Source organism: Schistocerca nitens, chromosome 4 (genome assembly GCF_023898315.1).
Source record: "Schistocerca nitens isolate TAMUIC-IGC-003100 chromosome 4, iqSchNite1.1, whole genome shotgun sequence".
NCBI classification, from domain to species: domain Eukaryota; kingdom Metazoa; phylum Arthropoda; class Insecta; order Orthoptera; family Acrididae; genus Schistocerca; species Schistocerca nitens.
The window spans coordinates 58484626-58509552 of NC_064617.1; the positions used below are offsets into that span (position 1 = coordinate 58484626).

The 24927-nt window shown below is 41.1% G+C and overlaps 1 protein-coding gene and 1 non-coding gene across 2 annotated transcripts in view; one reads left to right on the top strand and one right to left on the bottom strand.

Annotated features, from left to right (window-relative positions):
- LOC126252114 (gamma-glutamyl hydrolase B-like) overlaps nt 1-24927 on the bottom strand; it is a 191389-nt gene that overhangs the window by 147313 nt on the left and 19149 nt on the right. The window lies entirely within an intron of this gene.
- Nucleotides 1056-1139, top strand: Trnal-cag (transfer RNA leucine (anticodon CAG)). Its single transcript has one exon. It is a non-coding gene; the product is annotated as a tRNA-Leu (tRNA).

A 24927-nucleotide genomic window follows, 5' to 3' on the forward strand; every position in this document is an offset into this window, starting at 1 on the left:
AATTTTCGATAGTCATTTTATGTCCTTTTTAGGCATGTTAAGACCCTTTCAGCCCAATTCTTTCACTGTAGTACCACTGTGGGCGTTTTTATATATGCATTAAATGCCCATTGTTTAGAGACAGCGCGTCGTAAAGTTTTATTGATGAAAAAATTCTGACAAATAGGATAGTTCGATCACCTCAGAACACCTGCAATTACTCTAGAACCCTTGCCATGTGCCCACGATGTCAGCTAAAACTACAGTTACGTCACAGACCGGATCACGGTCTTGGTAACGGATAATGATATTAAAAAAGCTGCAAAGTTTCCCAAGAATATCATCGTAAGAAAATATGGTCAAATTTTCGACGATCTGCCATGAACAGAAATTACTGAAGTGACCATCCCTACAACTGGTCTTTTTCGTACCCTTGAATAGTGGTTTTTCGGGGTTTTCCTAGGAGTCGCCTACTGTCTACCCTAGACCACACTTAACGCAGAAGAACAAATGGACTTCCTTGATTTGCTTGGGCTGGAGAAAGTGTGTAATGTTCAAATATTGACTTTTAGTGTAATACAGTTACAGTATGCTAATTCTTGCGATAGGTATGTAAATGGTCGCTAGGCAGAGCGCTGTCTCTGTAATCAATAGCCGCCTGTAAATATGACCCCCTACAAAACCGCATTTTAAAGCCCGTCGTTTTTGGAACATATTGATTCTGTATACTGTCGAGCACGAATCGATGCCATTTATGAAGATACAGTTAGTGTTTAATAAGAATCATACATATTCTACATTTCATCCCAATGAGTATTTTTTGTATAGTCCCAGTATCGTCAAATTTGCATTTTGTTTAAATCACGTCAAATCTTTCTTTCAAAACAGCAACAAAATCTGGTGCTATTTTTGAAGAAGAGGCCAAACACAGATCTTGCCCTCGGCGGCGCTGCCACTTGCCTAACCCCCCACTCCACCCCGTTGCTCCACCCTGCGGCCACCCACAAGCGAGAGAAAGTGCTGCGTAAACTGAGGTGGCGGTGATCTCAATATAGCTTGATAAATATTGGCGTCATGTCAGGATGGCCGAGCGGTCTAAGGCGCTGCGTTCAGGTCGCAGTCCACTTCTGTGGGCGTGGGTTCGAATCCCACTTCTGACAATAAATTTTTCTTTCATATATCGGTAATCACTTTTGGGTCCATTCTAAAACGCTTCCTTCAAGTCACACAATGTATGGGAACAGGGATATACGATCTTCTGTGATTTTCCTAGCTCGTTTCAGGCGAATGTTGACCACGATAGTTGGTATAATCAGGTCTTGGCTGATACCTTTCCCCTTACTGTAAATAGAACAAGAGTTTCATTCTTAATGTCGATTCACCGTTAAACTTTAACCTCCTTCAGTTGTAATAAGTCTCTTTTTCTTAAACAGTTATGTGAGTGGAAGCTGAAGAACTTTCCTGTTCATTACCAGGAGCTACCCACCAAGTTCAAAGTGACTGAACGCAACCTTTTTAATACGTCAGAAACAAATGGGAATATACAATATGCCGTCACAGACAAACGACATCATTTTTCAGTATGTATTTACCCCCGTATGAGTCATCTGACAAAGAAGTCACAGGAAAGTAATTGTTAAAAATTTTTATACAGGGTGTGTCAGGAGAAATGGCGAGTATTCAGGGGACAGAAACGATCATTCAAAGTAAAAAGGTCTAGTAAACATTGACCCTAAAGTGCGTACCGTAAGAGCTATGAGCACATGTTCACCTTTGGTGGAATGAAACACATATGTTATACTGAACAAGTGCTCATAGCTCTGAAGGTACGCACTTTAAAGCCCATGTTTACTGTACAATCATCGACTGATCGTTCCTGTCGTATCCCTGTATACTCACCATTCCTCCTGGGACATCCTGTATTCTTTATCTTTGTTCTGGGTGCTTTTCACAGGTAATTGGATATTTATTAGCTTTATACAAAAATTGATCATAAAAGTGATTTTCACTTTTTTGTTTTTTTGCCATTTTTTCGATATAAGGCAACTTTTTTGTGTAGCGAACTACAAATTCGAGTTCAGCACTACAAAGCACAGACAACAGTAAGACACCAAAAGAGCTCCCCAAATATACCGCCGAGGGTCGACTTTGAGTACCAGATGACTGGACTAAGTAGACACCTCGGAGGCAGAGAGAGGCGACGAGTATCAGCGTGCTCCCAGTAGGCAAACGCGAGTGGCACCTCCGCCCCCTCCCAGCGGCGGAACTGGGATACCGTCAACCAAGGACCACAACAGCTAGTGGTGACAGATAAGGCCGTCAAGCTGCAGTTTTTAAGCTGACACAGGCTTCGATGCACGGTACCTGACCAAATGCATCCGGACACCTATTAGTTGACTTTAACATGTCGTGGGTCCGTCATTCGCCTTTACTGAGATTTAAGGTCGCCTGAAGACACTTACAGTGAGGTATTTGAATGTCTGTGGTGGAATGACGACCCATTCTTTTTTAAAAGAGCCGAAAACAGAGGTGGCAGTGATGGTAGTCCGCAGCGAAGTCGACGTTCCAATTCATCCCAAACTTATACTGTTAGTTCGGGTCCGGACTCTGGGTATCCCAGTCCATTTCAGGAACGTTGCTGCCTACAGACCGTTGTCTGACAGATACTGCTTTGTGACAGGGTATATTGTCAAGCTGACAGAAACAGTCAACATCTCCGAACTGTTCCTCTACTGTACTCAGTACACGATGCTGTCAAATGTGTTCTTGTACTTCTCCATTTAGCGTTTTCATAAGTCCAATGCTGGGACCACACACTTACCACGAAAAACATCCCCGTACCTCAACACCAACTCCTCTGTACTTCGTTGTTGGCACTAAGCATGATGGGGGGCGGAGTTAACGTTTCCCAGGCATTTGCCAAACCCACACCCTTTCATCTGACTGTCAAAGGGTATAGCGCGGTTTATCACTCTAAATCACTTGTTTCCTGTCACCCACTGTCCAACGGCGTCGCTTTTTGCACCACCTCAAGCTCCGCTTACCGTGACTGCACAAAATGTGTGGCTCATGAGGAATAGATCGACCATTGCACCCAAGTTTTTTAAACTCCCCTCCCACACTGTGCTAGTTAGATTGCTGATACCACTGTGGAACTCACAAGTCATTCCTTCCGCTGATTTCATACGATTACTTACAACAACCCTCCGCAGAGTTCGACGTCCCCTGTCCTGCAGTACATGAGGTCTACCAGCTCTTGGTTTACCTATGGTTGTTCGTTCGTGTCTCCTCTTGACAATCACAGCAGCAGAAGTCGACCTGGGCAGCTCTATAAGCGCTGAGTAGCGCCTGATGGATTTGACACTCACGTGACATTCGATGACTGCTCCACGTGCGACAAATTGTAAGCTCACTTAAGAGACAGTCCCGTTCTGCTGCCGCTGCCTCTCTACTGACAACACATCACTCCTCGCCACCTTTTATACTGGCGGGATCGCCTCTCGTCGCATCTAGTGGTCATTTCCGCATTGCGCAGGGGTGTTCGGATATTTTTGATGAGATGATGTAATACCACGATAATAGCGCGGCACCCATCACCTGCCCGTCAGGAAAATCGATCCCACAAACGTCTACTTTAGAGTTCCGGATGCAAACAAACTCGTAACACAGGTATTATATGGACAGTATGACGTGGCAGTCAGTCGCGACCGTAAACAAACCAGAATCTTGAGTACTCGAGAGGTGAGAAGCGATGCGGGAGAATAAGCCCCGCCTCCCTCTCGAAGGGCTGCCACCCTACGTCTGCGTTCTATGCTTCCGCAAAAGCAGAAATGACACAATGGTCAGAGACGCCGCTGATTCCTTTCGTTGTGGTGAGAGACGCATTCAAATCCCTATATGCACCAGAATTAGTCTCTCCACTCATTTCAAAGTAAGAAAAGAAAACAAGCAGTCCACAACACAAAACAAATTGGAGTACACAAAAAATTGGTAGTGGCTACAACGCCACTGTCTGCTGCAGTTGGCAGTGGTATTCCAGGCTCGAACTCTGCCGGTATCTTATACTACCATAGTTCAAAACAGTCCCCACCTTTCCCTTTGTTCTGCTGTGGTAACAACTAGAGCTCTGCGTAGGGGAAGTATAGCCGTCCTACCGCTCTGCTTGTAGCAAAGTGCAGTTTGTGATTGGCTGTTTTCGTATGTTAAAAATATGGATCGGATTGTTGTTATTCTGGTTGATTATAAGATTTACATTGCATTTATGGTCAATATTCTCACAAATATCTGTTATTTTTATACAATTAAATCTTAAAAACCATTCAATAGCAAGATCTGCTCGCATGATCGAAAACGTTCTGTTACTGGCTGGTGCTCTGGTGACTTCACAGGCTAGGAGTAAGACGTGTGTTACAGATGCGTTAGCCGACGTTACAAGGTTTTTACGTACTTTTTCTGTAAACAGTTAAGCTAGTTAGTAATGGAAAATGCAATTACAACTTTTAAGTTGTAGCTGGCGGCTACACGGGTAGCGGAGGCTGTGTGGCGTGGACTCGGCGGTTTTTTTAGGTTAGAAGGCCTCGGGAAAGTACGGGGTGGGCTGCAATCTCAAAGGGTGCATGGTAAATACAGGACGTGCTTGGATCAAGGAACAGTCGGAATTGTAGTTGTAAACTGTTGTAGTTGTGCTGGGAAGTCCCTGAGCTTCAAGCGCTAATAGAAAGCACAGAAGCTGAAATCGTTATAGGCACAGAAAGCTGGCTAAAGCCTGAAATAAGTTCTGCAGAAATTTTTACGAAGTCTCAGACGGTGTTCAGGAAAGATAGATTAGGCAGAATTGGTGGTGGAGTGTTTGTGTCTGTCAGTAGTGGTTTATCTTGTGGTGAAGTCGAAGTAGATACTCCGTGCAAATTGGTATGGGTGGAGGTCATACTTAACAGCCGAACTAAGTTAATAATTGGCTCCTTCTACCGACCTGCAGACTCCGATGATATAGTTGCGGAACAGTTCAGGGAAAATTTGAGTCTCGTAACAAATAAATACCCCACTCATACGTTTATAGTTGGTGGGGACTTCAACCTTCCCTCGATATGTTGGCAAAAATACTTGTTCAAAACCGGTGGTAGGCAGAAAACATCTTCCGAGATTGTCCTAAATGCTTTCTCCGAAAATTATTTCGAGTAGTTGGTCCACGAACCCACGCGAATTGTAAATGGTTGCGAAAACACACTTGACCTCTTAGCCACAAACAATCCAGAGCTGATAGAGAGCATCATGACTGATACAGGGTTAGTGATCACAAGGTCGCTGTAGCTAGGCTCAATACCGTTTCTTCCAAATCCACCAGAAACAAACGCAAAATAATTTTATTTAAAAAAACGGATAAAGTGTCACTAGAAGCCTTCCTAAGAGACAATCTCCATTCCTTCCGAACTGACTATGCAAATGTAGACGAGATGTGGCTCAAATTCAAAGATATAGTAGCAACAGCAGTTGAGAGATTCATACCTCATAAATCGGTAAGAGATGGAACTGATCCCCCGTGGTACACAAAACAGGTCTGAACTCTGTTGCAGAGGCAACGGAAAAGCATGCGAAGTTCAGAAGAACGCGAAATCCCGAAGATTGGCTAAAATTTACAGACGCGCGAAATTTGGCACGGACTGCAATGCGAGATGCCTTTAATAGGTTCCACAACGAAACATTGTCTCGAAATTTGGTAGAAAATCCGAAGAAATTCTGGTCGTATGTAAAGTACACAAGCGGCAAGACGCAGTCAATACCTTCGCTGCGCAGTGCCGATGGTACTGTTACCGACGACTGTGCCGCTAAAGCGGAGTTATTGAACGCAATTTTCCGAAATTCCTTCACCAGGGAAGATGAATGGAATATTCCAGAATTTGAAACACGAACAGCTGCTAGCACGAGTTTCTTAGAAGTAGATACCTTAGGGGTTGCGAAGCAACTCAAATCGCTTGATACCGGCAAGTCTTCAGGTCCAGATTGTATACCGATTAGGTTCCTTTCAGATTACGCTGATACAATAGCTCCCTACTTAACACTCATATACAACCGCTCGCTCACCGATAGATCTGTACCTACAGATTGGAAAATTGCGCAGGTCGCACCAGTGTTTAAGAAGGGTAGTAGGAGTAATCCATCTAACTACAGACCTATATCATTGACGTCGGTTTGCAGTAGGGTTTTGGAGCATATACTGTATTCAAACATTATGAATCACCTCGAAGGGAACGGTCTATTGATGCGTAATCAGCATGGTTTCAGAAAACATCGTTCTTGTGCAACGCAGCTAGCTCTTTATTCGCACGAAGTAATGGCCGCTATCGACAGGGGATCTCAAGTCGATTCCGTATTTCTAGATTTCCGGAAAGCTTTTGACACCGTTCCTCACAAGCAACTTCTAATCAAGCTGCGGGCCTATGGGGTATCGTCTCAGTTGTGCGACTGGATTCGTGATTTCCTGTCAGGAAGGTCACAGTTCGTAGTAATAGACGACAAATCATCGAGTAAAACTAAAGTGATATCAGGTGTTCCCCAGGGAAGCGTCCTGGGACCTCTGCTGTTCCTGATCTATATAAGTGACCTGGGTGACAATCTGAGCAGTTCTCTTAGGTTGTTCGCAGATGATGCTGTAATTTACCGTCTAGTAAGGTCATCCGAAGACCAGTATCAGTTGCAAAGCGATTTATGAAAGATTGCTGTATGGTGTGGCAGGTGGCAGTTGACGCTAAATAACGAAAAGTGTGAGGTGATCCACATGAGTTCCAAAAGAAATCCGTTGGAATTCGATTACTCGATAAATAGTACAATTCTCAAGGCTGTCAATTCAACTAAGTACCTGGGTGTTAAAATTACGAACAACTTCAGTTGGAAGGACCACATAGATAATATTGTGGGGAAGGCGAGCCAAAGGTTGCGTTTCATTGGCAGGACACTTAGAAGATGCAACAAGTCCACTAAAGAGACAGCTTACACTACACTCGTTCGTCCTCTGTCAGAATATTGCTGCGCGGTGTGGGATCCTTACCAGGTGGGATTGACGGAGGACATCGAAAGGGTGCAAAAAAGGGCAGCTCGTTTTGTATTATCACGTAGTAGGGGAGAGAGTATGGCAGATATGATACGCGAATTGGGATGGAAGTCATTACAGCAAAGACGTTTTTCGTCGCGGCGAGATCTATTTACGAAATTTCAGTCACCAACTTTCTCTTCCGAATGCGAAAATATTTTGTTGATCCCAACCTATATAGGTAGGAATGATCATCAAAATAAAATAAGAGAAATCAGAGCTCGAACAGAAAGGTTTAGGTGTTCGTTTTTCCCGCGCGCTGTTCGAGAGTGGAATGGTAGAGAGATAGTATGATTGTGGTTCGACGAACCCTCTGCCAAGCACTTAAATGTGAATTGCAGAGTAGTCATGTAGATGTAGATGTAGAAGTAACAATAGAAAGGAGTGTTATGAACCATAGTGGAAGCCTTGCAAAAGGTGATGCTTGATACTCCACCCTTCTTAGAGCGGTGATACGTGCAAAGACAGACATTTTTTTCCTTGCTCCCCGCAACATCATTAAACTCGCTCAAAACTAAGGAATTTAAGATGTTTTGCAAATGGGCCCGCATATGATAACTAGATTGTCAACAATCAGTCAATGCACAATAAAATTATTCTCGACAGAACGTAGTGCTGATTTCGCCTGTAGAAGACAGCAGAGATATCCACTATGCATTCGCTGGCGCAAAGGATAGCATATACGAAGGAAATCAAAGATGTCACATCTTCGAGTCCTCGAAGGGGTGAACACTTTTCTATAAGTTTTACACGAAATACGAGAATAGTCTTAGCAAGAACTGACTGTAGCACTTGTTTCAATTGTGGGATGTATTATATATAGCTTCACATTAGTCTTAGTCTGAGAAATGGGCAACAGAGGATAAAGGGATTTACTGTGCGAACATGCAATTCACTTTTTTGGAAAGCACTGCTAGAATTGAAGATATCACCATATGCCCACAATACAACGAGATGTAGGACGATGAGGTTATATGGAGAGGCAGAAAGCGTTTACAACATACAGGTGACACAAACGTAAGGACTGTGATGTTGGTGAGTGTAAATTAATGTTAGCAAATGGTTCAAATGGCTCTGAGCACCACGGGACTTAACCGCTGAGGTCATCAGTCCCCTAGAACTTAGAACTACTTAAACCTAACTAACCTAAGGTCATCACACACATCCATGCCCGAGGCAGGATTCGAACCTGCGACCGTAGCGGTCGCGCGATCCAGACTGTAGCGCCTAGAACCGCTCGGCCACTTCGGCCGGCATTAACATTAGCATCTGAAGCAGACTTACTTCATCTTTATGTAAGATGATGAAAGTGCAAAAGTTTAAACAGCAAGGATTCTAGCTGGACAGTGTGAAGATAAAAAATATCGTTTCTAATAAAGTAAAAAGTCTATGGTAACAGCCTTTTTGAACATGACGTGTGTGAACAGCGATTGCAAATGTAAGCGCGTGAAAAGAGCAAGGGAAACACAGTAATATTCTGTATCTACTCGGCGTGGTGAAGTTTTGTAGTTGTGATTTGGTTTTCAAATGAGAGGACCGTCGAGGAGTTTTACAAATAAGTTAAAATATTCTTTGGGATTGGATTCGAACCAACGATCTATGTGCATCATTTAAAATTCGACGAATTACCGTTCTAACATCTGAGCTACCGAATAATTGAGGTACAGGAAGGTAAAAGGACAATTTTCACTAGGAGGTTATTTCGTTGAATGTCGCTATCCTTCGTTGTAACAGTGGTAGAGCATATCTCGGAGGTAAGTTAATGTTAACTTCACAAAACAACACATTTTTGACTAAGTTAGTGAATTTGTGCATCGACGTGGTGGAAATTTGCCGGTACATTGCAACCAAATTTGACGCATCTTCTCATTCTCTGGAACACTCAAAAACAACATTTAGGACTTTTGATAGATGTATTTGTACAATATGGTACTACACACCACTAGAAACTCATTTTCGAAACGTAAATTTCAAACGGAGACAATACTGTGAATTATCATCTTGACAGAAGGAGCAGCGAACTAGCCAGTGACGTCACAGGCATCATATGACTCAAATGGAGCGTTTTAGCGGGCTTTCAAATTGCAGGAATTTCATTTCCGTTTTTATAAAAGAGTACTGAAATTCAAGAGAAAAAAAGCATGTTAGGAGCATAAAACGGTATGATTAATCATTTAAGACAATTTCCAGAAGACAGTCAAATAACTTAATGGCTTAAATCGCAACACGTGACACTTCATCCTGCATCGGGCCCTCCTGTTAAGTGTGCGTTATTGGGGGTCATATGCCTTTTCCGAAGCTACAAGTGAAGTAATACCACAGCGCTGTGCTTTCCGCAATTCTTCTCGAGGCCAGAAGGGTGGGAAATCATATAGGATTCATGCAAAAGGGAGAATTGTAGCAAAAAGAATTTTCAAGTGTTAATATCAATCACCTGAAGACTTACGATACCCTAACGGATACATCATGTATGAAAGTGCTGTCAAGACAGAATAAGTAGAGCTGAAAAAAGCACTGCATTTAGAAACCTTGCAGGAGTAAAACATTTAGTCTGACTTCTCAAATAACTGCTGTGGGAGAATCATACCTAATTTAAAGCCGGCCGGAGTGGCCAAGCGGTTCTAGGCGCTACAGTCCGGAACCGCGCGACCGCTACGGTCGCGGGTTCGAATCCTGCCTCGGGCATGGACGTGTGTGATGTCCTTAGGTTAGTTAGGTTTAAGTAGTTCTAAGTTCTAGGGGACTTATGACTTCAGCAGTTGAGTCCCATAGTGCTCAGAGCCATTTGAACCATTTTTTGAACCTAATTTAAAGCTATGTACTACGACACCAGTTATTCGAACAGCAGCTGAGAAATCTACCCCGTTCGATGTCAATACGAGCTGCACGAAAACTGGGGTTTTTATATCCTTGCCACGAAAAATGTTTTCCGACCGTTTTTTTATACTTTTTGCTGCTAGGGTCCGAGACAGTTTGAAGACAGCGGTCTACATCAGAAATATGTGAGAGGGCTGAACTTGCATATTTACTAAAACGACCAACTACCCCGCAGCGGTCAAGGCACGAACAGCAGCGCGTTAGACACAACTTGGCGACCATGCTTTTCCTGTACAGAGCTTCAGTAGCGATCACACAGCTTGCTCGTCAACCTAATGCAACTAGCTTTATAGCAGCGTAACACACAATCCACATTGACATGCTCTCAAATATACAGTTTGGCTTTAGAAGTGGTTTAGCAATTGAAAATTCTATATTCTCTTTTCTCTGTGAGGTACTGGATGGATTAAAAAAAGATTTCGAACGCTAGACATATTTTTTGATCTAACTAAGGCGTTTGATTGTGTTGATCACAAAATATTGCTCTGGAAGTTGGACCATTACGGAATAAAGGGAGTAACTCACAATTGGTTCACCTCTTACTTTAATAGCAGACAACAAAAGGTCATTCTCCACAATGTTGAGAACGGCTATGATGTGGGGTCTGAGTGGGGCACTGCTAAATGTGGGGTGCCCTAGGGATCAGTGCTGGGGCCACTCTTATTCCTTACTTATATAAGTGATATGTCCTGTAGTATTACGGGTAATTCTAAAAAATTTCTGTTTATTGATGACACTAGCGTGGTAATAAAGGATGTGGTGTGCAACACTGGCTCTGTTTCAAATAGTGCGGTTCAAGACATTAAGGTCATGCCTTGTAGAAAATAAACTAACGCTAAATTACAGTAATGCTCAGGTTTTACACTTTCTAATGCACAATTCAACAAAACCCGACGTTTTAGTTTCACAGAACGGGCATATATATATATATATATATATATATATATATATATATATATATATATATATATATATATATATATATATATTCCTTACTGTCGTTTCTTGTTAAAGAATTAGCAGCTTCAGTCAATACTAATCAAAAATCCAATTTGCTGTTGGATCACACTTTTTTGACTCTTGTGCAGAAAGGCGTGCAGTATACCACTTCATCCATTTCCAATAAGCTATCACAAGAATTCAAAATTTTTAGCAGTAATTTACGCGCTTCCAAATCGAAACTGAAGAGTTTTCTCATGGATCACTCCTATTCTATCAGGGAGTTCCTTGAAAAATTAAGCTGATTCCTGGGTTATATTCGTGATAGCGTTTACATAAACTTATGACTTATCTTTTTTTGGGTTCATAAACATTTTATTTTATCTGTTATTACTTTTATGTTGTAATTTCGTGTACTGACACTTTCCATTACCTTGCAGATTTGCTCCTCAAGCCGGCCGGAGTGGCCGTGCGGTTCTAGGCGCTGCAGTCTGGAACCGAGCGACCGCTACGGTCTCAGGTTCGAATCCTGCCTCGGGCGCGGATGTGTGTGACGGCCTTAGGTTAATTAGGTTTAATTAGTTCTAAGTTCTAGGCGACTGATGACCTCAGAAGTTAAGCCGCATAGTGCTCCGAGCCATTTGAACAATTTTTTTTTTGCTCCTCAATTTTTTCTACGGAACTAGACGTGTAATATAAAAAATAAAAAAATTCACACTAACTTCCCGATTTCAACGTAGCTCAGAACTGAATGATACTGAAGTATTAATTCGATTTCTTGTCTGGTGTGTGGCAGAGGATACTTGGTACACCACTGCGATTCACCCTGTTTCCTGTTGCCATCACGAATGTTTTGCAGTAAGAATGATAGCTGTTAAGCCTCCACGTGAGCTCCAAAATCTCTAATTTTTTACGTTCACGATCTTTTCGCGAGATACGCTGACGAGGAAGCAATACAGGGTGGTCCATTGATAGTGACAGGGTCAAATATCTCACAAAATAAGCATCAAACGAAAAAACTACAAAGAACGAAACTCGTCTAGCTTGAAGGGGGAAACCAGATGGCGCTATGGTTGGCCCGCTAGATGGCGCTGCCATAGGTCAAACGGATATCAACTGCGTTTTTTTAAAATAGGAAGCCCCATTTTTAATTACATATTCGTGTAGCACGTAAAGAAATATGAATGTTTTAGTTAGACCACTTCTTTCGTTTTGTGATAGATGGCACGTGGTAACACGCAACATTCCGATAGTGCGGACGGTGTTTGCTTCGTGATATATTACCCGTGTTAAACTGGACCGTTTACCAATTGCGGAAAAAGTCGATATCGTGTTGATGTGTGGCTATTGTGATCAAAATTCCCAACGGGCGTGTGCTATGTATGCTGCTCGGTATCCCGCATGACATCATCCAAGTGTCCGGACCGTTCGCCGGATAGTTACGTTATTTAAGGAAACAGGAAGTGTTTAGACACATGTGAAACGTCAACCACGACCTGCAACAAGTGATGATGCCTAAGTAAGTGTTTTAGCTGCTGTCGCGGCTAATCCGCACATCAGTAGCAGACAAATTGCGCAAGAATCGGGAATCTCAAAAACGTCGGTGTTGACTACATCAACATCGATTGCACCCGTACCATATTTCTATGCACCAGGAATTGCATGGCGATGACTTTGCACGTCGTGTACAGTTCTGCCACTGGGACCAAGAGAAATTACGGAACGATGACAGCCTTTTTGCATCCGTTCTATTTAGCGACGAAGCTTCATTTACCAACGGCGGTAACATAAACCGGCATAATATGCACTATTGGGCAACGGAAAGTCCACGATGGCTGCGACAAGTGGAACATCGGCGACCTTGGCGGGTAAATGTATGGTGCGGCATTATGGGAGGAAGGATAATTGGCCCCCATTTTATCTATGGCAATCTAAATGGTGCGATGTATGCTGATTTCCTACGTAATGTTCAACCGATGTTACTATAAGATGTTTCACTGCATGACAGAATGGCGATGTACTTCCAACATGATGGATGTCCGGCACATAGCTCGCGTGCGGTTGAGCGGTATTGAACAGCATATTTCATGACAGGTGGATTGGTCGTCGAAGCGCCATACCATGGCCCGCACGTTCACCGGACCTGACGTCCCCTGGTTTCTTTCTGTGGGGAAAGTTGAAGGATATTTGCTATCGTGATCCACCGACAACGTCTGACAACATGCGTCAGCGCATTGTCAATGCATGTGCGAACATTACGGAAAGCGAACTACTCGCTGTTGAGAGGAATGTTGTTACACGTATTGCCAAATGCATTGAGGTTGACGGACATCATTTTGAGCATTTATTGCATTAATGTGTTATTTACAGATAATCACGCTGTAACAGCATGCGTTCTCAGAAATGATAAGTTCATAAAGGTACATGTATCACATTGGAACAATCGAAATAAAATGTTCAAACGTATCTTCGTTCTGTATTTTAATTTAAGAAACCTACCTGTTGCCAACTGTTCGTCTAAAATTGTGAGCTATATATTTGTGACTATTACAGCGCCATATATCACAAAGCGAAAAAAGTGGTCCAACTAAAACATTCATATTTCTTTACGTACTACGCGAATATGTAATAAAAATGAGGGTTCATATTTAAAAAATGCAGTTGATATCCGTTTGACCTATGGCAGCGCCATCTAGCGGGCCAACCATAGCGCCACCTGGTTTCCCCCTTCAAGCTAAACAAGTTTCGTTCTTTGTAGTTTTTCGTTTGATGCTTATTTGGCCCGGTCACGATCAATGGACCACCCTGTATATTGGTTAAGTAAGGCCAAGGTAAACTATAATAATCCTTAAATTTACCACGTTTCTCTCTTATAATCTGATCAAAATTGTTGAAATCTGTTGAAAAATTGCACACACCCAAGACTATAAAACAGAAAATAACTATGGAAATAAAAATCTTTCTAATACAACACTTTTTAAAACGGGCAAATAAGTAGAAATTAATTCCTCCTGTCCCCAAATAGATTCCTATCTCCTCATAGATAGTCTTGAAAATCTGCGGGTTTGACTTTGTTGCAGCTATGACGATATTTATAAAATGTAAAACGGAAGACGTGGGGCAATAAGGAGTGTACAGAATAGCTGCTGTTGAGAAAAATCACTCAACAGTTCATATCATTTGCAGTGTTATAAAATTGTTAGTGACTGAGGTAAGCTACTCTTGCCTCAGTATGTGCTCCACCACTTCTGTTTCAAGTTTTACAAGTATTCTTATAGCTAATAATTCACAAGCGCCGATTTTCGGGACTATCTCTATGGGATTAGAAATCTCTATGGGGCTTCGATAAATTATTTTACACCCTTTAGGCCGTTTTAGCGTATTATGTTACTACGTTTTTTATGTAAATAATTATAAATAAGTTTGTAAAAATCTGTTGCATGTCTACTGTAGAAAACGTCCGAGCCTTCATGCAGCATCGCATTTCAGAAAATGGTGTGCCTAGGAAGACGCGGAACGTTTTATTTACTTATTACATCGTTTTCTGGTGAACTGATGTAAAGGACGCATAGAGTGTAGAGCATATACTTACAGCATAAAAACAAAAATCTAGGGCATTTACATAATATGTCGATTTGCGAGTCGCCAGCTGGAATCTTCTGGTCCATCATCGTACGATCTCGTGGGGTACTGACCTGTGATGTCTGTAGTTCTTCCCAGTCACAACGTGTGGTTGGCTGCTTGCTCCATGTGAAACCGCATTTGCCGTTTTGGGTCGTAATTCTGTTTAGCACTGACCATGTTTTGCGTGGCAAATCGAAACCGGTAAATTTTAGGTAATACATGGGATGGCGCGCCACAGCCGCTGGTAACAAGAGGCAGTACACAACACACCTGCGAATGTTTCTTTCAAAATAGAAGTAATTAAAAATTCATTGTGAAATAGTCAGTCACTGTATTATATTCATTCTTGACTGACGTCTTTATAACTGCGCAAGGTCACAGGTATTGCAATTACCACAGGATGTTTTTAAAAAAACTGTTAAGAACATTAATTCCACTGGAAAAAGTAATGTTTTTAAACCGGTGATCGACAGTTAATTTTACAAAATGAATTGACGTAATAGTGCACTCGATTTACTTTCACATAATTTTACCTAGTTTGCACTTTCTGCATCGTGCACTGCGCATCAACCATTCATTCAATGGATGACGTCATGTTCAGTTGATTCGCTAGTGTCGTTCGCAGCGGCAGAACATCTTGATGGACTCAGATGTTAGAAGTACGGCCTCAGTTACGACTTTTACACTGGCAACTGGATTTCCCAAGGCGATTTTCGTCTAGGACATCTGACTTTTTCACGACGGGACACCATGTTAATTTCCACGGACCGTGTTGTAACGACAACTGTACATATAATAATTTTTTTCTTTATGAATTTCTCTAAATTAGTGTGAAAAATGGTTGATTTAATTTCTTGCTCTTTTCGTGATGTTAAAGAAACTGTGGGTAACTTTTGAAATGAATATTATTAATTATGTTAGATTTCAAATGATGTGATAATCAAAAGAAAGTGTACTTAATGTTAAAACTATTGTAAAATGTGGAAATTGTAATTTAAACACTTGGTCCATACGTAGGTAATGCATTAGGATATGTGTAGTAGAAAACCTGTGGTGAATACCCTACCTGTAGGGGGGCGGGAAAAGGTGGAGGCAGGCGAGCGCGGGAAAACGCACACTGGGCGCGATTCGGCACAACGGGCTCAGTAGTCAGTCGGAGGCGAGCATCAGTAAGAGTCGGAGTTGTGAATCGGTCAGAGGAACACGTACTGTACCGAGGCGGCTACCCAGGGAAAGTGGATTCCATTGGGCCTCGGATGAACCGATTCCGACGACTACTTGGCATGGCTATATTCTGAGGCACGAAATTGGAAAGATTACGACGCTAAGAAGATGGAAAGTGCCGATGTAGTGTGAGCCTTAGCTGCGCTTGTATGTGTGCCGTGCTGCCCGCTACCTCGCTGCCCGCCAACCGCCGCACCGACTTGCACAGGTCAAACATTTATTTCATCTTTAGAAGTGTATTTGTGTGGACCAGTGTCGAAAATGTTTCTAACCGTTCAATAATAACGTGACTTTTACCAGAATTGCCTTAGCCATGACTTATCCTGATCACTGACCTAGACAGGATCCTTACCTCGTATTGTGCAACCCGAGTATCCTGAACTGAAAGTTTATAATTAGTGTAGATGAGAATTATCAGCAGTCAAACTTTTGCTATAAAGAAATTTACAGTTCTGTGGGTTATTACAAATGTTGGTAAAGAACAAAAGTATAACTAAATTGGAAGAGAGTTTTTTTGAATTGAGTTAGCGATGTTATTTAATTAATCTGAGATAGAAATAACGACAGTTGAATTATTCAGAAGTAAGACAAAAGAGTAGTTATCCATAGATTGATAATTTTGAGTGTTAATTTGCCTTTTGGTACTTAACAGTTTCAGTATAACGACCATAACAGTTTCAGGCCCCCCCCCCCCCCCCTTCTCTTGTCTATTCTTTCAAACCTTGAAATGTGCTGATCAGATTTGACCAGTAAAGTTAATTTCTATATTTAACCTAAGTGTATTAGTGTTGTTTTTTCAATTTCAATAGTGACATGGTATGTGTGTTTTCAAAACTGTTCCCTCTAGGAAAATCTATGCCCGATTTCAGTCTGATCACTATACATAATGCAGTTCGTAGCAATCATTGTGTAAATTTAGCTCGTTCAAATTAGTGCAAAAAGAGAAAGCTTTAGTTCAGTGGATTTTTCCGGGTCCAAACTTTGCCACATAACGCATCATTATTACGTGTTACTATGCTTGTACATGCACCCACTTGTACAAGGAAAAACTCACTCATTGCCTAAGTAGGCTGGCGACCGAATTATTAATTATAGGTAGCATCTACTGTGTATGCTTCTTGTCCATGCGAACGAGCAATTATACTTTACATATGCTTGATGAATCACTGTAGTTATTTACTGATTACAAGTCCGATCTTGCTTCTATTAGGTACACGCGGTCAATTTATGTACTAAAATCCTTGGTTATAAGGTGAAGCCCGTGAACTTATTACAGTACAGGCTTTATACAGCTAACGCACGTCCGTTAAAGGGAGGTAGCGTTACACGTGGCTTCCCGGTGACAGGACTTTCAGTTGTTGTCGGTTACAAATTAACGTAAAGATCGATCAGTGGATGTCCAGTGGCGCGAATAGCAATAAAAGTCACTAAAGTAAACTGCAGTGAACGTCAAGTACGACAGTGTGTTGTAGTTGGCATTCGATATGGACGGGAATGTAGGCAGGGTAGATGCGCCGAGCGAAATGGAGAATGCGGCTGGCAGTAGCCGGAGTTTACGCGGCCAGATAACAGATGGCATTAGCAGAAGACAATTGGCGTACATACAATACCATGAACACGTCAACGAACAGATTGAAATGTCGAGATCGTCTCGAACACAGCAAGGGACAAAACAGGAAGTAGAGGGTGACTTTGTAGATGATAGTGGGTACGTGAACGAATCCACTGACATGTTTGATTCACCACAGATAAAGAAAGAACCGAAAGAAACTTCTGAAGTAGAACCGGAACACACGGATTCCGTAGAACAAAACAGTGTGAACATTTTAAGCATGAACGATTTATTTGAACAATTAACTAAACAAATTGCAGGACAGAGCGAGCAGATCAAAACACAGAATGATCAGCTTCAAAAACAAGTCGGCAATCATGTTAATCAGCTCAAAACACAGAACGAGCAGCTTAAAACACACGTTGACGAGCAGCTCAAAACACAGAACGAACAGCTTAAAACACACGTTGACGAGCAGCTCAAAACACAGAACGAACAGCTTAAAACACACGTTGACGAGCAACTCAAAAAACAGGTGGATCGGATTAAAGCACAGGTTGAAGGACAGGGAATTAAAATTAGTAAACAAATAGAACAGGTAGAACAAAAGGTGGGTAATTTAAGTTCTGTGGTAAATACTATGAAATTTGAAATTGACACCATTAACAAAAATATGGACACTATGCAGGGGGAAATTGTTAACATTAACAGTAGGTTCGATGTTGAAATTCTCAACATACAAGAGAAAGTAGAGCCCCTGGTAGAAACAAAAGTAGACGAAAAAGTTTTCGGTCTCAAAACTGAGATCGTAAACGAATGTCAACAAGGAATTTCACAGTTGAAAAGGGCAGTTTCAGACACTGAAAAAGATTTAGGCGAGAGAGTTACCGAATGTGAACAAAATTCTTCGAAAATTCAAGGCAAAATTTTTGACCTTGAGAGTAAAATTAAAGATAGGCCTGGTGTTGTCTGTAATGGCACACCGATTACAAAGCTGTTAGAAGGCGAGGAACGCTTCGATCCAGCCAAGAAACATAACGGGTGGCATCCGTTAGATTTTATCAAAAATTGCGAGAGAGTATTTCCTGAGCACTTGTCTGATCAGGAAAAGATAAATGTTGTAATTAGCGCCTTAGCAGGTGATGCTAAGCGCTGGGGAATAAATTTAAATACCGAACGAATGACGTTCGAAGAATTTAGGCAGAGATTTACGGAAGAATATTGGTCCGAACAAAAGCAGGATCATTTATGGCGCGAATTTATCATGGCCAAGCTTCATGATAACAGGGGCAGAAATTCTTTGAAAGATTTCTGCGAGCATTGGTACCGGAAATTGACGCATTTAAGAGGCCGAAGATCAGATTCAGAAATTATCTGGGAGTTATATAAAAAGCTCCCAGAAGATTCAAAGAGGTATGTAGGAAGCAACCATCGCAGCTTCCAAGCATTTCTAGAAAGGGTCGAAGACGAAGACCATTGGCGCGCAAGTCGTGCCAATTATCAAAACTTTGGTAACCATAATAACCGACACAATGACGAACGAAATGACGGCGATGGATTTCGCGTCAATGTAATACAAAGAGGAAGAGGCAGAGGAAGAGGCAGAGGAAATTATCCAGGTCGCGGTAGAGAGTATACCGCGCAAAATAATAACGACGGGGGAAACTAATTTCCGCGAACGTTGCGGGCCAAACGGAAGCGGACAATACATACCGGCCCCGATTTAAAAAAAGATAGTGGACCGACCGTAATGTAATGAGACAGGCTAGGGACAGGAATGGAACGCCGCGGCGTGTGGTGGCGAAACAAGCGTCAGCTGCGAGCCAGAATGAGTCATTTCTGCCGCACAGAACGCTACAGGTTAACAGGCGAGTGGAGCATCAGAGGGCAACGGCCCAGCCTAGTAGAACATCTGTTAAGAAAGAAGCCGCTAGAAATACGGCAGCAGTAGATACGAATATAGCCGTCAGAGCTAATGAAAACTTTACGAATAATAATTCCGTGGCAAAGGAAACGATAAAGGAAACTATGAATACACAGAGAGATGCGGTTAGCAGTGTTTGCAATGAAATTAAAGGCGAGGATGAATTAGCAGAAGTAACTGATTGGCGTGTGCAGATCGATGATCTGTACAAGGGCCTAAAGCAATGTGAGTGGGAGGATTTTAAGAAGGAGTATGAGGCAAAGAAATTAGTTAGTGGAAAAGGAGATAATAGGGACGTCGATAAGGTGACGTGGCCCGAATTGGAAGAGGAGAGAATAAATAGCGCCGCGCAAAGTACGCGTGCCGCCAATAGGACGCAGATTAAGGGTAGGAAGGATTTGGAGGATGAAATCCTCAGCATTGACGAAGAAATAACTTCTGCTAACAGTACGCCAATAGTACAAGCTGCTAGCGAGAGGCACCGTGGAGAAGGGGCAGATTATTACCTGAAAGTAATCAAAGTCCACGAGGATTACACCGAATATGAAGTCACAGTGGATGTGAATAAAGCTGAGGATGAGGCCGTATTGCCAAAAGAGGAGATTGAGTTAAAATCCAAGCCTGACGACAATACAGAGGAAGAACTTAGTGCCTGTCTCAGAAAAGCTTTTATGTTAGAACCTGAAAGCGATCCGGAATGGTCGGATTCCGACGATAGTTCGGATGATGAAAGATACGCAAATACAGACGAAAATGAATGTACTAACTCTCCCTATTGTTCAAAAGTAGCGTACTTAAGTGAATCTGGTGCTGAGGAAGATAGTAGTGAGGACTCTAGTGAAGATGAATTGGCAGGTGTAAACGAAAGTGAATATATTTTTACTGAAAGAGGGTATGAGAAAATTAGTGACATTTTTCCAAAGAAAGATACAGAAAGTAGAACTGGGCCAAAACCGAATGAATTATTTAGTAATGTAAAACAGGGGCATAATTTGCAGGAACCTCCAGATGATTCTATACTGGGGCACGCCTTAATAAATGTTTTGAAGGAGTGTGAATTACAGGAACAAAAAGAACCACCTGATAAAATGATGGCAGAACAGGGAATGTTGTACCTTGCTGAAGACTTTGAAATTTCAAAACCAAAAAAGCCACCTGATGAAACGAAACGTTGGCAAGATCTGAATGGCTTAGTGAAAGATGTAGAAAATAGGAGGCCTAAAAAGCCACCAGACTTAAGTGACTGTTTTATGAACCCTAAAAGACTGCCTTGTTAATAAAGAGACTGGGGGCAGGATACTGTATTTGTATATATTATTAGTATTATGCATGACTTTATTATTACTGTATCTCAGTGTTACCTGAAAGTGAATTATTGGTTTGTTGATTTGGAGTCTGGGGCAGATTTATATCGGATTTTGAGAATGTCATGAACACATTACATCATGAAACTACAGGATTTCCACCGGAAGAAATTTTGTTAGGCAGAAGTAGTACAAGTTTAATTGAAGAAAAACTAGAGTTTCCACCTTGTACAAGTTTGGGATTGGATCAAAAGAAAGAATTGGTGATAAAAAGGGCAAAGCAAAAAGCTGAATCTAGATCTAAAAGACACAATAAAAATTTAAAAGTTTCAAAATTTAAAATTGGAGATTATGTTCTTTTAAAACCCCACGAAAAGTCTAGTGAACTAAACCATGAAATTTCAAAATTTAAATATATTTATAATGGACCATATATAATACAGAATATTCCACACGACAATGCTTACTACCTGATCTACCCAAAATCCAAAAGACCTTTAGGTGTAAGAAATATTGTGGACCTGAAACTGTATGTTCCTAGAAATGAGTGAGATAAGAATAATCAGAAAGCGACTGGCAATAAATGTGCTGTATCTTATGCTGAACCCAAGTTATTCTAAATGTAACTAATCTTTGTAAATGTCTGTATACCCTTGAAAGTGTGCTAATGTAGTTATGTGAGTTTCAGATTACCAATTGTACTGTAACTGTAAAAATATATGGAGAAAGGGACTGAAATGAAAGGATAAATGCTATCAGCCAGATAAAAGATGGGACTGTCAAAAATGAAAATGGGCAGTGTATGAACCATGATATGAAGGACTGCCAAATACCAATGAGGGCAGATAAATAGTCGATGGAAAATTGTAAATATGATCCAGGAGATGTGATAATATGAAGTGAAAAGGACTGCCCAAATCCGCACAATAGGCAGCAAATATGTGTAGTTAATTTTTTTGAGTATATGTGTGTGTATTTTGTTTAGTAAGTAAGGAAATGGACTGCTATTCAAAGCAAGCAGCGACAAATTATCTTATAGTGTGTACAAAATATGCAATTGTTTTTGTAGTTAAATGTTTGTATTCCAAAATTTAAATTATTTCTTTGAGAAAATTAGAAGAATTAATTAAATTACTATTTTAGTAATGTTATGATGAGAAGTTGGACTGTGCAAAAGGCACTTGAGTAAATGATAAATAATTATTCTGGAAGTGTTAAAAGAGTGTAAACTTATATACAGGGAGTAGAAGGACATATGTAGTGTAAACCTTTTGGACATTTAAGTAAAGATTCAGAACCACTGTATAATTGTAAGATTGAGTGTTCCCATAAAATTTGGACTTAAGCAAAATTTTCTGGAAACAAGGGCATGTGTAACGACAACTGTACATATAATAATTTTTTTCTTTATGAATTTCTCTAAATTAGTGTGAAAAATGGTTGATTTAATTTCTTGCTCTTTTCGTGATGTTAAAGAAACTGTGGGTAACTTTTGAAATGAATATTATTAATTATGTTAGATTTCAAATGATGTGATAATCAAAAGAAAGTGTACTTAATGTTAAAACTATTGTAAAATGTGGAAATTGTAATTTAAACACTTGGTCCATACGTAGGTAATGCATTAGGATATGTGTAGTAGAAAACCTGTGGTGAATACCCTACCTGTAGGGGAGCGGGAAAAGGTGGAGGCAGGCGAGCGCGGGAAAACGCACACTGGGCGCGGTTCGGCACAACGGGCTCAGTAGTCAGTCGGAGGCGAGCATCAGTAAGAGTCGGAGTTGTGAATCGGTCAGAGGAACACGTACTGTACCGAGGCGGCTACCCAGGGAAAGTGGATTCCATTGGGCCTCGGATGAACCGATTCCGACGACTACTTGGCATGGCTATATTCTGAGGCACGAAATTGGAAAGATTACGACGCTAAGAAGATGGAAAGTGCCGATGTAGTGTGAGCCTTAGCTGCGCTTGTATGTGTGCCGTGCTGCCCGCTACCTCGCTGCCCGCCAACCGCCGCACCGACTTGCACAGGTCAAACATTTATTTCATCTTTATAAGTGTATTTGTGTGGACCAGTGTCGAAAATGTTTCTAACCGTTCAATAATAACGTGACTTTTACCAGAATTGCCTTAGCCATGACTTATCCTGATCACTGACCTAGACAGGATCCTTACCTCATATTGTGCAACCCGAGTATCCTGAACTGAAAGTTTATAATTAGTGTAGATGAGAATTATCAGCAGTCAAACTTTTGCTATAAAGAAATTTACAGTTCTGTGGGTTATTACAAATGTTGGTAAAGAACAAAAGTATAACTAAATTGGAAGAGAGTTTTTTTGAATTGAGTTAGCGATGTTATTTAATTAATCTGAGATAGAAATAACGACAGTTGAATTATTCAGAAGTAAGACAAAAGAGTAGTTATCCATAGATTGATAATTTTGAGTGTTAATTTGCCTTTTGGTACTTAACAGTTTCAGTATAACGACCATAACAGTTTCAGGCCCCCCCCCCCCCTTCTCTTGTCTATTCTTTCAAACCTTGAAATGTGCTGATCAGATTTGACCAGTAAAGTTAATTTCTATATTTAACCTAAGTGTATTAGTGTTGTTTTTTCAATTTCAATAGTGACATGGTATGTGTGTTTTCAAAACTGTTCCCTCTAGGAAAATCTATGCCCGATTTCAGTCTGATCACTATACATAATGCAGTTCGTAGCAATCATTGCTGTGTGGTGTTGTGTAAATTTAGCTCGTTCAAATTAGTGCAAAAAGAGAAAGCTTTAGTTCAGTGGATTTTTCCGGGTCCAAACTTTGCCACATAACGCATCATTATTACGTGTTACTATGCTTGTACATGCACCCACTTGTACAAGGAAAAACTCACTCATTGCCTAAGTAGGCTGGCGACCGAATTATTAATTATAGGTAGCATCTACTGTGTATGCTTCTTGTCCATGCGAACGAGCAATTATACTTTACATATGCTTGATGAATCACTGTAGTTATTTACTGATTACAAGTCCGATCTTGCTTCTATTAGGTACATGCGGTCAATTTATGTACTAAAATTCTTGGTTATAAGGTGAAGCCCGTGAACTTATTACAGTACAGGCTTTATACAGCTAACGCACGTCCGTTAAAGGGCGGTAGCGTTACAGTGTGACAGTAACACACCGCAACGTTTCATGGACGATGGACTGATCGAGGAGGTCCGCCAGCGTGGCCTCCGCCGTTCACCGCACCTGAATACGTTGTTGGACTACTGACCGTGTGGGCATTTAAAGACATTATGTGCCCAGCCCATCGACAATGTGTAGACGTTGCAGGAGCGAGTAACCAACGCATGTGACGCAATCCGAATACAGCCAGCTGTAACTGAAAGGGTGCGTTATTCACGATTTAGAGCTGAAGGATGTGTCAGGATACGTGGTATACACACGCAGCACGTAAAGCTTTTCGTACCGTATCGATCTCTGTATTTTATACACCACCCGATACCCGGGAAAGGAATCTCATCAGGAATGGTACCAGTAAGTCTGGTTGACAAGTTAACACTATAAAGTAAAGGTTAACATTTACAACAGGAATAATAACGAACTCGATACTATCTGAAATTATGACATGTGCTTACTGGTGTAAAAAATGAAGTAATATTTTTCATATAGTGACATTCAATTACAAGCGAAAATCCTTAACATGACTGAACCTACGTAATAAAATAATATCAACCGTCAGCGAAATGTAATGATACTCAATGTAGTCTGTGGTATACTACGATTCGTAAATGATCTTCAAAGCCACCAAAACTTGCAAACAGCATTTCATTCCAAGTAGCAAAAATTACGAAAGTTCATAATTCAAAAACTAATTACCTCTTCTGAAGTTAATATCTCAGTAGAAAGCTCGGGCGACGAAGATTCCGGTAAAACTTTAATTTTCCTTCAAACTTCCTAGAGTGAGGATTATTCCACATAAGTACGAACTATATTACGTCATAAATAACTTAATCAAAACGCAAGTGATTCACATCCTTGACATATTTTAAAACTCCACGTATAATTTCGTACTGTCAGATTAGTAATACGAATATCACCAAAGGTTTATGAAACGTATAATTATATGTACTTCTTTCAAAACAGTTTGCAAAACCATATCTGTATTTTAAGTATCGATACTATAACATCTGATTTTATATATAATTACATCGAAAAGCCAAAGAAACTGGTACACCTGCCTAATATCGTCGAGCACGCAGAAGTGCCGTAGCACGACGTTGCATGGACTCGACTAATGTCTGAAGTAGTATTGGAGGGAATTGACACCGTGAATCCTTCTGGACTGTCCAATCCGTAAGAGTAAGAGTGGGTGGAGATCTCATCTCAACGGCAAGTTGCAAGGTATCCCAAATATGCTC